Source organism: Pecten maximus, chromosome 7 (assembly GCF_902652985.1).
Source record: "Pecten maximus chromosome 7, xPecMax1.1, whole genome shotgun sequence".
Lineage (NCBI taxonomy): Eukaryota > Metazoa > Mollusca > Bivalvia > Pectinida > Pectinidae > Pecten > Pecten maximus.
The window spans coordinates 30667016-30682870 of record NC_047021.1 but is presented as its reverse complement, the minus strand read 5'-3'; the positions used below and the strand labels follow the sequence as shown (position 1 = coordinate 30682870).

The following is a 15855-nucleotide window of genomic DNA, read 5'->3' as shown; positions in this document are numbered from 1 at the left end:
TGTGCACATGTTCTAGTGACGTCAACACCGGAAGTGCCCGTGTATGTTAGTTTACATTGGTGATAGAGTTGAGAAGTTCACATGTACACACACGTATAGACTGTGGCAGGTGGATTGGAATATCGATCGGACTAATATGCAGCCGTTTATTGTTCAACACCTGATGCGCTAGGGATTTAGAAGCACGAGAGGGCGTACGTATCGATTGACTGTCATACATGTAAAGTGAAAGTAAGATATGCTACGGATACATAACTATTATCACGAGGGATGTAACTTAACTGAATTCCATTAAGTTTAATTTAATTGAATAAATGCAGCCAGCACCAAATGTTTTCCTATTAACAAATTATAAAAAACATTAATTTGAACAAATTTCATTGTTTAAAATATCATTTAAATAAACTATAACTTAATTTTAATACGCGTGCTGCTTGATTATCTGATATAATTGAAGGTTACATGCTACAAGTAGATCTATAATGTATCAATATTGATTTAAATGTCCTACTGTAAAATAGTTAACAATTACATTCCTACAATTTAATCCAATTAACACGCATTTGGGTGTCAAATTAAATAAGATGTTGACTTTGAAATCACCAAAATTATTTAAATGTTTGAGTTTGTAATCAAAACACCCAATTTTAACTCAAATATGTAACAATGTGTAATAGGTAATTCATTGTATCAAATAGTTTCAAATTTATAAGTCTTTTTACCAAACTCATTTGGCAGTTAAAGTCATCTATTACTTGGAAACTAATCTAAACTAATTCAGATGAACAGATAAAAACAAAAACAAAGAATGTTACGAATATATTTCTTTCTTCTTTTTTCAATTTCTTAAACCAAACAAGTAATCAAGTAACAATTAAAATTTAATTACTATACAAACGAATGGTTAAGATTTAAAACAATCAATATTTCTACTTAAACATGCATGATTTTGAATTTGATTTGATTAATGTTTAAATTGATTATCTGTAATAATGATGAGTTTTTCCTTGGTAAGTTTCCAATTGATTGTCACTCATTACAGAATGTACTGGATACCAGAGTATTCTATAGTTAAGAACTCATTATATGTATAATGAGACCCAAAAGTGAGAAAGGAAAACACCAGTCAGAAATAAATGATTTTTAAAGATGTTGAGAGATTATTGATCTCCAATGTAGTCTATACATGTGGGTTTAACTTATGGCTTTAGCTTTTCACTTCATGTTACAAATCACATTTTAATGTTTCTAAATTTCAAGTGTCAGGCACATACTGGCTGTGTGTACATATTATACCTGTGTACACTGTACATGCTCTACACCTTGTGTATGCAGAACCAGAAATATACATTCCAGTGTTCTATAGAATCCACAAATTTCCTGTCATTCATTTAAACAGCCGATGGTATATCTTTTATCTGTGATATTTTGTACAGGTATATATCATAAAAAGGACTGTACAGTAGCTTTAAAATAACGATTCACACCTAGAAATCATTTCTGGTTAGTTGGAGACACTAACAAATTTCAATATACATGTGTGATACTTTCCTTAAGAAAATGTTAACATCAAGTTACATTTCATGCATTTAATCAAACTCTTTTTACATTGAACAAGAATTTGAATCCAAAGGCAAGAACAAATTTTGGAACATTCCTTCTCAAAATGCTTTTTTATTATTTTTTTTAAGCTCTATCCATCCCAAGTTTCCAACACATGATCATTATACAGATTCCATCTGACTTGAATGCACAACACTGATATCATATAATTACTGATTTGATAGTGATCAATATACTGTATATATATTAAAGAAAGTTGAAGAAAGTAGATATGTCCAAGGTATGCTCATACCCAACCTTTGAATAGACTTTGATCCAAATCGTAAAATTTGAACTTACAAGAAAAATGGTATCATATTAGAATAGGACACAACTGGACAGGTTGGACAAGGATCTCCAAACTCCTCTGTCAAAATGCCAGTGACACTTAAACAGAGAAAGCTCCAACATAGTGATGTACAAGTAGACTGGCTTAAGCCATTATTAGGGTAGTTAACATTATAAAGGACACTTACATAGGTAAGTCAATAGGATTATAAGAAAGGTCAAAGTATTATCTTTATAGGGTCACCAATCTCTTATGTCCTGAAGGATATGTAAGTGGATCACTACGCCCTCGAGACATAGATATTACAAGGAAGGGATTTAAACTGACCATGTCAGTCCAGGTACTTACATGATCTTTTATATATATAATTAGTATAGGACCAGACCCATCTAGATCTGTGAACCATCAACTCAATGCTGTACTCTATCTCCAATTATCCACAATTTCTACAATTTTATTTTGAAATATTTGGTTGCATGGAAATGCATCGTCATCCTTTAACTTTGTATCCAAAACAAATTGAAAGCAGGTTTTGAGGTTAAGTATAATGTAGGAACACATGCTTATGGGTGAATGAATGGTATGTAAATGAGGGTCTTTATTTTACTGAAGTGGTTCCACAATGGGACACTGAAAAGGTATGCAGTCACTACAAGTAGGCTTTCTCCTGGTAATTCAGTTTTGTAAGTACTTGTAAGACCCTGCCCTCTCACAGTTAAATACCCCTTCTTTCCACATTAACACCGAGGTCCTTCCCACTGCAAAAACCCCCTTCTTCCCACAGTAAGATCCCCTCCTTCCCACAGTAAGACCCCTCCTTCCCACAATAAGACCCCTACTTCCAACAGTAAGGCCATCCTTCCCACAGTAAGACCCCCTCCATCCCACATTAAGACCCAGCCTTCCCACAGTAAGACCAATCCTTCCAACATTAAGATCCCTCCTTTCCACAGTAAGACCCCCTCCATCCCACATTAAGACCCTTCCTTCCCACATTAAGACCCTTTCCTTCCACAGTAAGACCCCCTCCTTCCCACAGTAAGACTCCCTCCATCCCACATTAAGACCCCCTCCTTCCCACAGTAAGACCCATCCTTCCCACAGTAAGACCCCTCCATCCCACATTAAGACCCACCCTTCCCACAGTAAGACCCCTCCTTCCCACAGTAAGATCCCCTCCATCCCACATTAAGACCCCCTCGTTCCAACAGTAAGCCCATCCTTCCCACAGTAAGATCCCCTCCATCCCACATTAAGACCCACCCTTCCCACAGTAAGACCCCTCCTTCCCACAGTAAGATCCCCTCCATCCCACATTAAGACCCCTCCTTCCCACAGTAAGACCCCTCCTTCCCACATTTAGACCTTTCCTTTCCACATTAGGACCCGTCCTTCCCACAGTAAGACCCCTCCCTCCCATAGTAAGACCCCTCCTTTCCACAGTAAGACCCCTCCTTCTCACAGTAAGACATTTCCTTCCCACAGTAAGACCCCTCCTTCCCACAGTAAGACCCCTCCTTCCCACATTTAGACCTTTCCTTTCCACATTAGGACCCGTCCTTCCCACAGTAAGACCCGTCCTTCCCACAGTAAGATCCCTCCTTCCCACATTTAGACCTTTCCTTTCCACATTAGGACCCGTCCTTCCCACAGTAAGACCCCTCCTTTCCACAGTAAGACCCCTCCTTCCCACATTAAGACATTTCCTTCCCACAGTAAGACCCCTCCTTCCTAAAGTAAGACCCACCCTCCCCACAGTAAGACCAATACCTCCCACAGTAAGATCCATCCTTCCCACAGTAAGATTCATCCTTCCCACAGATCCATCCTTCCCACAGTAAGATCCATCCTTCCCACAGTAAGATCCATCCTTCCCACAGTAAGATCCATCCTTCCCACAGTAAGATCCCTCCTTCCCACAGTAAGATCCCTCCTTCCCACAGTAAGATCCATCCTTCCCACAGTAAGATCCCTCCTTCCCACAGTAAGATCCATCCTTCCCACAGTAAGATCCCTCCTTCCCACAGTAAGACCCCTCCTTCCCACAGTAAGATTCATCCTTCCCACAGTAAGATCCATCCTTCCCACAGTAAGATCCCTCCTTCCCACAGTAAGACCCCTCCTTCCCACATTTAGACCTTTCCTTTCCACATTAGGACCCGTCCTTCCCACAGTAAGACCCCTCCCTCCCATAGTAAGACCCCTCCTTTCCACAGTAAGACCCCTCCTTCTCACAGTAAGACATTTCCTTCCCACAGTAAGACCCCTCCTTCCCACAGTAAGACCCCTCCTTCCCACATTTAGACCTTTCCTTTCCACATTAGGACCCGTCCTTCCCACAGTAAGACCCGTCCTTCCCACAGTAAGATCCCTCCTTCCCACATTTAGACCTTTCCTTTCCACATTAGGACCCGTCCTTCCCACAGTAAGACCCCTCCTTTCCACAGTAAGACCCCTCCTTCCCACATTAAGACATTTCCTTCCCACAGTAAGACCCCTCCTTCCTAAAGTAAGACCCACCCTCCCCACAGTAAGACCAATACCTCCCACAGTAAGATCCATCCTTCCCACAGTAAGATTCATCCTTCCCACAGATCCATCCTTCCCACAGTAAGATCCATCCTTCCCACAGTAAGATCCATCCTTCCCACAGTAAGATCCCTCCTTCCCACAGTAAGATCCCTCCTTCCCACAGTAAGATCCATCCTTCCCACAGTAAGATCCCTCCTTCCCACAGTAAGATCCATCCTTCCCACAGTAAGATCCCTCCTTCCCACAGTAAGACCCCTCCTTCCCACAGTAAGATTCATCCTTCCCACAGTAAGATTCATCCTTCTCACAGTAAGATCCATCCTTCCCACAGTAAGATCCATCCTTCCCACAGTAAGATCCATCCTTCCCACAGTAAGACCCCTCCTTCCCACAGTAAGATCCCTCCTTCCCACAGTAAGACCCCTCCTTCCCACAGTAAGATTCATCCTTCCCACAGTAAGATCCATCCTTCTCACAATTTTATGTTAGACCATGGCAACTATGGCTATTATCCCCTTGGAATCACATTTTATGATGGTTCAGACATAGCTATTGACCCTTTGGGGTTAGATTTCATGATGGACCAGACATAACTATTGACCCTTTGGAGTAAGATTTTATGATGGACCCGACATAGCTATTGACCCTTTGGAGTAAGATTTCATGATGGACCTGACATGGCTATTGACCCTTTGGGTTAGATTTCATGATGGACCTGACATGGCTATTGACCCTTTGGGGTTAGATTTCATGATGGACCTGACATGGCTATTGACCCTTTGGGGTAAGATTTTATGATGGACCCGACATGGCTATTGACCCTTTGGGGTAAGATTTTATGATGGACCTGACATGGCTATTGACCCTTTGGGGTTAGATTTTATGATGGACCCGACATGGCTATTGACCCTTTGGGGTTAGATTTCATGATGGACCTGAAATAGTTATTGACCCTTTGGGGTAAGATTTTATGATGGACCTGACATGGCTATTGACCCCCTAGGGATCTGATTCTGTTGGTGACCAGACATGGGTGTTGGCTCCTTGGGATATAATCTTATGGAAAGCCTATAAGTACATTTTTATAATTATGGTTGTGTCTCGTTTATCGATGTCAGTGGCTACTTACCGTATCAATGACTTTCCAATCCGATTATTTGTGACAGTGGATATGTACTTCCTTCGATACACTACATCTCTGGGAAATATTCTGGAGAATAGACTAAACATTTGTTTTCCTACTTTTCTGAAAACTGATGAAAACAAGACTGATACATCTGTATCTTAAATTGGCATTAATATCATATACTTACTTCATGAAACAAATTTGACAGGCACTTAAGATGTCCACTTAAGATGTCCAGTTCTTCCATCACATGTATTACATCAGATCAGGATTTCTTATATTCCCATTTTAATCATTCCTGTTTGAAGACAGCATCCTTTTGTCAATTAGTTCTCAAAATCACTCTGATTGGTCAAGGTTATATCACTCTGATTGGCCAAAGTTAAATCACTCTGATTGGTCAAGGTTAAATCACTCTGATTGGTTAGTTCCATTAACACATTGTACACATGTACCAATTTCAGTAGTAGCTAATTATAAGATATCAACAAAATTTATTGAAACAGCTTCCAATCATTTCATGGGGATCTGTACTAATTGCTCTTATCATTTTTCCAATATATGTATATGATTTTTTAATGTTTGATACAAATTGTTGATCAAAATATCACATCAGCATTGCAGTCCATCAATAAAAAAAAATGTAAAAATTTGTTACTTATTACTACAATTCCTTAAAATATTCTTATACATTAAGAAAATATTAACATCACGGAAATCTGTTTAATATCCAAGAAAATCTTCCAATCTTAATCTAAGTGTTCTGGAGAAACATTTCCGAAATACTGTATTTGCACGACACTGGTTAAATTAAGTGATCTGGGAATCGTATAAGACTTTAACACTTAATCAGCTTGGATCAAACATTGATGCAGTTGGTAAACAACCAAATTTGTGGTGTTTCAATTTCTGTCCAATGGCTCGATCTATACCTACTTGACTTGTGGCGGCAATTCATTGAGTGGAGGAACCATATAATGGCTGCCAATCCAATCAATACTAATCTGTGAGACCAAATTTGGTCACTGTTGTTTGTGTGCTAAACTCAAAAGGCTAAATCAATCCTGAGGTTCACCAGCGACGTATAGATGTAGGGAAGTGTTCAATAGCTGTCCCGCAGGCTTTCACTGATTGACAGCTGCAATAACAATGTCTGATCCTGTTCTCGCATCTTAATATCATTATAGTACAGCAGGCCAGGATCTCTTTGATTCTTTATACTGTAAACATTTATGATAAGTTAAAAGAACTGAAATATTTGTATTAATGATGTTTTCTTTATCAATTCAAAGATAAGTATATGTTTTAGTAATCAAATAGTTGTAATTTCAATAAAAAGGCATGCTTTGATATTCTTAAAGGTGTCTTAAGGTTTAATCGATTCCCAGATAGGATGTGAAAAGAACTGGGGGCTGTCTGACCACATCAGTTCTCTCCAAGTACTCCGGTTTCCTTCCATGGTATGACCCTTTGTGTGCTTGCATCCAGGCATTTAAGTTGATATACCTGCAAGTTCCTTGTTTTGTAATTGTTGTAAAAAAAGTAACAAAAGTTTATACCCCCACCTCCCTCTGTAGTTTTATACTTTGATAAACTGACATTTGATTTTAATCCTATCATCTTGCAACAAGGAAACTGACTGTTTTAAAAAAGAAACAGCATTTAGAAAATTATAAAGTATATCCTTGTCGAAATCTGTCTCACCTGGAAGCTTTGGTTTTAAGTAAAGTCTTTTTAGTGCTTTATTTTTCAAGGTTTTTGATACACCTGCAGAACAATGATCACATACATTAATAATCACAATCAGTCATGCGTTTGTATCAGGTGCAAAGTGCATATAAAATGTAAAGCTTTGATACCACTTCTCACACTGATGATATGCAATACCTGGGTATGTGGATTCATATACATGTATATTTTAACAGTTTGATATTGAACATCAGGTATGACAAAAAGGACATTTTTTTGCCAGGAATATATTTTTTTTTACTGGAACTCACATGCAGATGAATATTTACAACCATATTTTTTGATGATTATTCAATTATGAGATGAAATTTAGAGTTCTCCAGGGAATTAAAATTGGTGTTTACGAAACATAGACTGCTCTATTGTTAGTTGGCAGCGAGAGATAGACTTGAAAATGCTGTTGGTCAATATTTACATTATGGGTTAGGGTGTGTACCTAGTAGTTGACTTTTAAGATAGTGGTATTTACACGAACTTGTTAGAAGGTACGATAATGTTGTGGCATGGTGCTAAATTGTTGTATGTTTGCAGTTACGTAAAGTTTCAATTGTGAAGTCAATAGTCATTCCTCATGAAAAAAGATTTAATAACTTAAACTGAAGTTTTTGATGACTAGACGAATCAGTACTCAGAATCAGTTCATGAGACGTTTAAAGTAAATGAAGTATATGATACATGTACAGTATACATATATTTGCTGCATATAATTAGCCTAATTTCCTAGACTTAAATATATGGAAGCTATAACCTAATATCATATATGGTACCTTATCTATCTAATGCATATAAATTTGGTAAATGCATGTATCAGGTAAATACATTACATGGCACTCACATGTATGATATCTCTTTTTGCATATATCATTGAGTTTCTTGAAAAAGAATGGAGTCAGATAAATTTGTTTTTCTACACATGATATATTAGATAATAAAAGTGTAAGTGTTTAAATGTTGTTAGTATAATGTGACCAGGTGAAATGTCCTGCTGGGTGTCTTTTCCAGTAAAATGTGACCGGGTGGGGTGTCCTGCTGGATGTCTTCATTAGTATATTTCAGTGAGGTAGCACTATAAAGTAATTAAACATTACATTAGACAATACACAGGGAGGCCGTATTTGAATGACCATAGCTGTTGATTATAAGGACATTAAACAATACACAGGGGAGGCCGTCCTTAAATGACCATAGCTGTTGATTACCATACATTGTATAAGGACATAAAACAATACACAGGGGAGGCCTTCCTTAAATGACCATAGCTGTTGATTATAAGGACGTTAAACAATATACGGGGAGGCTGTCCTTAAATGTTAGACAATACACAGGGGGGGCCGTCCTTAAATGACCATAGCTGTTGATTATAAGGACGTTAAACAATACACAGGGGAGGCCGTCCTTAAATGACCAAAGCTGTTGATTATAAGGACGTTACACAATTCACAGGGGAGGCCGTCCTTAAATGACCATAGCTGTTGATTATAAGGACGTTAGACAATTCACAGGGGAGGCCGTCCTTAAATGACCAAAGCTGTTGATTATAAGGACGTTAAACAATACACAGGGGAGACCGTCCTTAAATGACCATAGCTGTTAATTATAAGGACTTTAAACAATTCACAGGGGAGGCCGTCCTTAAATGACCATAGCTGTTGATTATAAGGACGTTAAACAATTCACAGGGGAGGCCGTCCTTAAATGACCATAGCTGTTGATTATAAGGACGTTAAACAATACACAGGGGAGGCCGTCCTTAAATGACCATAGCTGTTAATTATAAGGACTTTAAACAATTCACAGGGGAGGCCGTCCTTAAATGACCATAGCTGTTGATTATAAGGACGTTAGACAATTCACAGGGGAGGCCGTCCTTAAATGACCAAAGCTGTTGATTATAAGGACGTTAAACAATACACAGGGGAGACCGTCCTTAAATGACCATAGCTGTTAATTATAAGGACTTTAAACAATTCACAGGGGAGGCCGTCCTTAAATGACCATAGCTGTTGATTATAAGGACGTTAAACAATACACAGGGGAGACCGTCCTTAAATGACCATAGCTGTTAATTATAAGGACTTTAAACAATTCACAGGGGAGGCCGTCCTTAAATGACCATAGCTGTTAATTATAAGGACTTTAAACAATACACAGGGGAGGCCGTCCTTAAATGACCATAGCTGTTAATTATAAGGACTTTAAACAATACACAGGGGAGGCCGTCCTTAAATGACCATAGCTGTTGATTATAAGGACGTTAGACAATACACAGGGGATGACGTCCTTAAATGACCATAGCTGTTGATTATAAGGACTTTAAACAATACAATACCAAACCAGTAGGAGTCTGAGATTAGTTTGTTAGAAGGAGGTCATATTGATGTACGTTTCTTTTGAGTCTTCGAAGTTTGAATGCACAAAATCGTTCCCATGAGAATTCCAAAAGGTAGCATATTTTACCATTTAGTAATGTAGTTTATTGAATTTCAATTTCATTCCAAGTGACATCAGGGCCCAAAGTGCAAATGTCAGGAAATTGTCTCTGAACAACTGAACAGTCACCTGACATTTGATTCCCATGGACAGAATTCAACATCAGTATGCTTATACATAGAAACTTGTATATAAATGGTATCACTCATGTATAGCAAGTACAGATCAGCTGAGATACATGTATAATTAAAAAAGGATTAATCGTAATATCTGAATCACGATTTCCTAGAAAATACCAGACCCACAGACAAAAACGTCAGAGTCATTGTCAAGGAGATATGTTATATGGAACAAGGAGGAATGTAACATGGAACAAGGAGATATGTTATATGGAACAAGGAGATATGTTATATGGAACAAGGAGATATATAACATGGAACAAGGAGATATGTTATATGGAACAAGGAGATATGTAATAAGGAACAAAGAGATATGTAATATGGAACAAGGAGAAATGCAATATGGAACAAGGAGATATGTAATGTGGGACAAGGATATATGTAACATGGAACAAGAAGATATATAATATGGAACAAGGAGATATGTAATATGGAACAAGGAGATATGTAATATGGAACAAGGAGATATGTAACATGGAACAAGGAGATATGTAATATCAGACAAGGAGATATGTAATATGGAACAAGGAGATATGTAATATGGAAAAAAGAGATATGTAATATGGGACAAGGATATATGTAATATGGAACAAGGAGATATATAATATGGAACAAGGAGATATGTAATATGGAACAAGGAGAAATGTAATATGGAACAAGGAGATATGTAATATGGAACAAAGAGATAGGTAATATGGAACAATGAGAGATATGTAATATGGAACAAGGAGATATGTACTATGGAACAATGAGAGATATGTAATATGGCACAAGGAGATTTGTAATATGGAACAAGGAGATTTGTAATATGGAACAATGAGAGATATGTAATATGGAACAAGGAGATTTGTAATCTGGAACAAAGAGATATGTAATATGGAACAAAGAGATATGTAATATGGAACAAGGATATATGTAATATGGAACAAAGAGATATGTGATATGGAACAAAGAGATATGTAATATGGAACAAGGAGAAATGTATTGTGGAACAAAGAGATATGCAATATGGAACAAGGAGAAATGTAATATGGAACAAAGAGATATGTAATATGGAACAAAGAAATATGTAATATGGAACAAGGAGATATGTAATATGGATCAAAGAGATATGTAATATGGAACAGAGAGATATGTAATATGGGACAAGGATATATGTAATATGGAACAAGGAGATATATAACATGGAACAAGGAGATATGTTATATGGAACAAGGAGATATGCAATATGGAACAAAGAGATATGTAATATGGAACAAGGAGATATGTAATATGGAACAAGGAGATATGTAATGTGGGATAAGGAGATATGTAATATGGAAAAAAGAGATATATAATATGGGACAAGGATATATGTAATATGGAACAAGGAGATATATAATATGGAACAAGGAGATTTGTAATATGGAACAATGAGAGATATGTAATATGGAACAAGGAGATTTGTAATCTGGAACAAAGAGATATGTAATATGGAACAAAGAGATATATAATATGGAACAAGGATATATGTAATATGGAACAAAGAGAGATGTAATATGGAACAAAAAGATATGTAATATAGGACAAGGATATATGTAATATGGAACAAGGAGATATGTAACATGGAACAAGGAGATATGTTATATGGAACAAGGAGATATGTAATATGGAACAAAGAGATATGTAATATGGAACAAGGAGAAATGTAATATGGAACAAGGAGATATGTAATATGGAACAAGGAGATATGTAATATGGGACAAGGAGATATGTAATATGGAAAAAAGAGATATATAATATGGGACAAGGATATATGTAATATGGAACAAGGAGATATATAATATGGAACAAGGAGATTTGTAATATGGAACAATGAGAGATATGTAATATGGAACAAGGAGATTTGTAATCTGGAACAAAGAGATATGTAATATGGAACAAAGAGATATATAATATGGAACAAGGATATATGTAATATGGAACAAAGAGATATGTAATATGGAACAAAAAGATATGTAATATAGGACAAGGATATATGTAATATGGAACAAGGAGATATGTAACATGGAACAAGGAGATATGTTATATGGAACAAGGAGATATGTAATATGGAACAAAGAGATATGTAATATGGAACAAGGAGAAATGTAATATGGAACAAGGAGATATGTAATATGGAACAAGGAGATATGTAATATGGAACAAAGAGATATGTAATATGGGACAAGGATATATGTAACATGGAGCAAAGAGATATGTAATATGGGACAAGGAGATATGTAATATGGAACAAGAAGATATATAATAGGGAACAAGGAGATATGTAATATGGAACAAGGAGATATGTAATATGGAACAAGGAGATTTGTAATATGGGACAAGGAGATATGTAATATGGAACAAGGAGATATGTAATATGGAACAAGGAGAAATGTAATATGGAACAAGGAGATATGTAATATGGAAAAAAGAGATATGTAATATGGGACAAGGATATATGTGATATGGAACAAGGAGATATATAATATGGAACATGGAGATATGTAATATGGAACAAGAAGATATGTTATATGGAACAAGGAGATATGTAATATGGAACAAAGAGATATGTAATATGGAACAACGAGAGATATGTAATATGGCACAAGGAGATTTGTAATATGGAACAAGGAGATTTGTAATATGGAACAATGAGAGATATGTAATATGGAACAAGGAGATTTGTAATCTGGAACAAAGAGATATCTAATATGGAACAAAGAGATATGTAATATGGAACAAGGAGATATGTAATATGGAACAAGGAGAAATGTAATATGGAACAAGGAGATATATAATATGGAACAAGGAGATATGTAATATGGAACAAGGAGATATGTAATATGGAACAAAGAGATATGTAATATGGAACAAGGAGAAATGTAATATGGAACAAAGAGATATATAATATGGAACAAGGATATATGTAATATGGAACCAGGAGATATGTAATATGGAACAAGGAGATATTTAATATGGAACAAAGAGATTTGTAATATGGAACAAGGAGATATGAAATATGGAACAAGGAGATATGTAATATGGAGGTCAAGTACAGATAATTGGGTGTCCTGTCTAAACATCTCTGTCCCTATTGATGGACATGTTAATGGGTTATCAAACTATTAAACCAGGCCAGACCAGGATGGATACATGGCGCCTGAGGGTTTTTAGACTGATGCTCTAGTAGTAGCCTCTACCCTCTGGAACAGATACTTAAAATCACCAGTAAATAGCTGGTCCAGTTCTGTTTAATAAATCCCTGCAATTGTTCTAAATCATTCCACAAATGACAACGTTTTTACAACCAAGGTTCTGGTAAAATATTTTGTATTGCACGCTTTACTTGATAAGGTCACAATCGCCATTGTACTTAAAACAAGGTCATAGACACATTTTTAATAGAAATTGAAGGTCATAGTAATTATTTTGTTTGAAGGAAGGTTATGGGCACTATTGTCATTGAAGCAATGTTATTGGCACTATTGTCCTTGAAGCAATGCTATTGGCACTGTTGTGCTTGAAGCAAGGTCACATTATTTTGAAGTAAGGTCAGTCATCACTGTATTTGAAGCAAATTCATAGTAATCACTCATTTTTATCACTATATTTGAAGCGAGGTCATAGGCACTGTTGTGTTTGTTGAAGAAATGTTATAGGCAAACGATTGTTTTTGAATCAAGGTCACAGCCATCACTGTACTATAGACTTAAACATAACTGTACTTTAACAAGGCCATATGTGTTGTAAAAGCTAAGGACAGGGGTGTTTTTATACCCCCGCAACGAAGTTAGGGGGGGTATACTGGAATCAGGTTGTTCGTCCGTCCGTCTGTTTTTAGACGCATTTTGTCCGGACAACTCCTCCTAAACCGATGGGCCAATTCCGATGAAACTTCACACAAATATTAATGATCATGTGTAGATGTGCATGCCATTTTATTTTTCTCAAAATTACGGTTGCTATGGCAACTGGTCACTATAAACAGGTTTTCCGAAAAGAACCATAACTTTAAGTTTGTCCGGACAACTCCTCCTAAACTAAATGGCCAATTTCAATGAAACTTCACACAAATATAGAGGACCATGTGTAGATGTGCATGCCACTTTCTTTTCTTTCAAAATTATGGTTGCTATGGCAACTGGTCACTATATTACTGGGTTATCTTAGTTAGCCTCTAATTAACAGTTCCAATTCACAATGGACTCGTGCAGATTGCGGGGGTATTAGTCAGCCATCCTGGCGACAGTTCTAGTTTAAAGTAGTAAACATGTAATGATAATAGTAATGCGACTTCCATATCATGCAACACCACCACATTTTATACTGCATCTATAGACATGACTTTGTATATAATTACAAAATATTTCAGTCAGAATAATGTAATGATGTAGTAAATATGATGGTTTGACAATGGAGGAGTAGTAATGATGTAGTAAATATGATGGTTTGACAATGGAGGAGAGATATTAAACCATTACAAAGACCTAAAGTAAATTGGATTAACAATAAGTAACATTACCTTTTCTTGGCAGTCACAATCTATGGTTTGTATGTAGGGTTTTGGGTTATAATTGATAAAAAAGAGGTATAGTTACAGTTTTAACTGATGTAGAAATTTGAAACCTAATCATTTGTTTTGGAAACAAAGCAGTAAGGACCGACAAAAGCTCTATAGAACTGTTTACTAGTTAATTACATTTCCTGATCATAGGAAGTGTTCATTGTCGGAGATATACACAAGTAATGCTCTACGTTGGTCTGTACGTAATTACCAAGTCTACAGCCAGTTTAGGTATACATTGTACACAATTCAATTATTTCTTAATTGAAAGTCAAAACTTAATAACAAGCAATATAACAAATATACCATATTTACTACATTATATACCTTTGTTACACAGGACATATGTGTGACACCAATGTTATTAGGGAGATACACAGGACATATGTGTGACACCAATGTTATGACATATGTGTGCCACCAACCTTATACTGATGTAGTAAAGGTACAGAAAATAAACATATATGGACTGTTATAGGTGAAACAACAGGAATTCAGATTTTTTGAAAGTTTTAGATTTTGTAAGACCACAGGAGGATAAACTGATACATGGGATATATACACAGAGTTATTTGTAACTAAAAAAACCACCAAAAAACACTACAGTGTACCTTTACTGTCAATAAGGATTTTTATTGTTCAGAATAGTGATCCCAGGTCCTTTAAATTACTTCATTGATACATTTACCTTATTAATCCAGCAATAATGGCATGCCTGGTAATAAGCCCACCCATGTCTATTGGAGTTTGGTAAAAATGCTTACATATGTAGACCTTCCCTCCATACAAAGTCACTCCCTCCATATGTAAACCTTCCCTCCATACAAAGTCACTCCCTCCATACAGAGACCTTCCCTCCATACATAGTCACTCCCTCCATATGTAAACCTTCCCTCCATACAAAGTCACTCCCTCCATACAGAGACCTTCCCTCCATACATAGTCACTCCCTCCATACATAGTCACTCTCTCCATATGTAGACCTTCCCTCCATACATAGTCACTCCCTCCATATGTAGACCTTCCCTCCATACATAGTCACTCTCTCCATACAGAGACCTTCCCTCCATACATAGTCACTCCCTCCATATGTAGACCTTCCCTCCATACATAGTCACTCCCTCCATATGTAGACCTTCCCTCCATACATAGTCACTCCCTCCATATGTAAACCTTCCCTCCATACATAGTCACTCTCTCCATACAGAGACCTTCCCTCCATACATAGTCACTCCCTCCATATGTAGACCTTCCCTCCATACATAGTCACTCTCTCCATACAGAGACCTTCCCTCCATACATAGTCACTCCCTCCATATGTAGACCTTCCCTCCATACAAAGTCACTCCTTCCATATGTAGAC

At 36.8% G+C, this 15855-nt stretch overlaps 1 protein-coding gene across 1 annotated transcript in view; it reads left to right on the top strand.

Moving 5' to 3' along the window:
• The first annotated feature begins 55 nt into the window (after window positions 1-55).
• The window catches only part of LOC117331166 (leucine-rich repeat-containing protein 74A-like), a 35435-nt gene continuing 19635 nt past the window's right edge, over window positions 56-15855 (top strand). Inside the window, exon 1 of the mRNA XM_033889764.1 lies at window positions 56-194. The gene's annotated coding sequence lies outside the window, so the exon portion shown is untranslated. The remainder of the gene's footprint in view (window positions 195-15855) is intronic.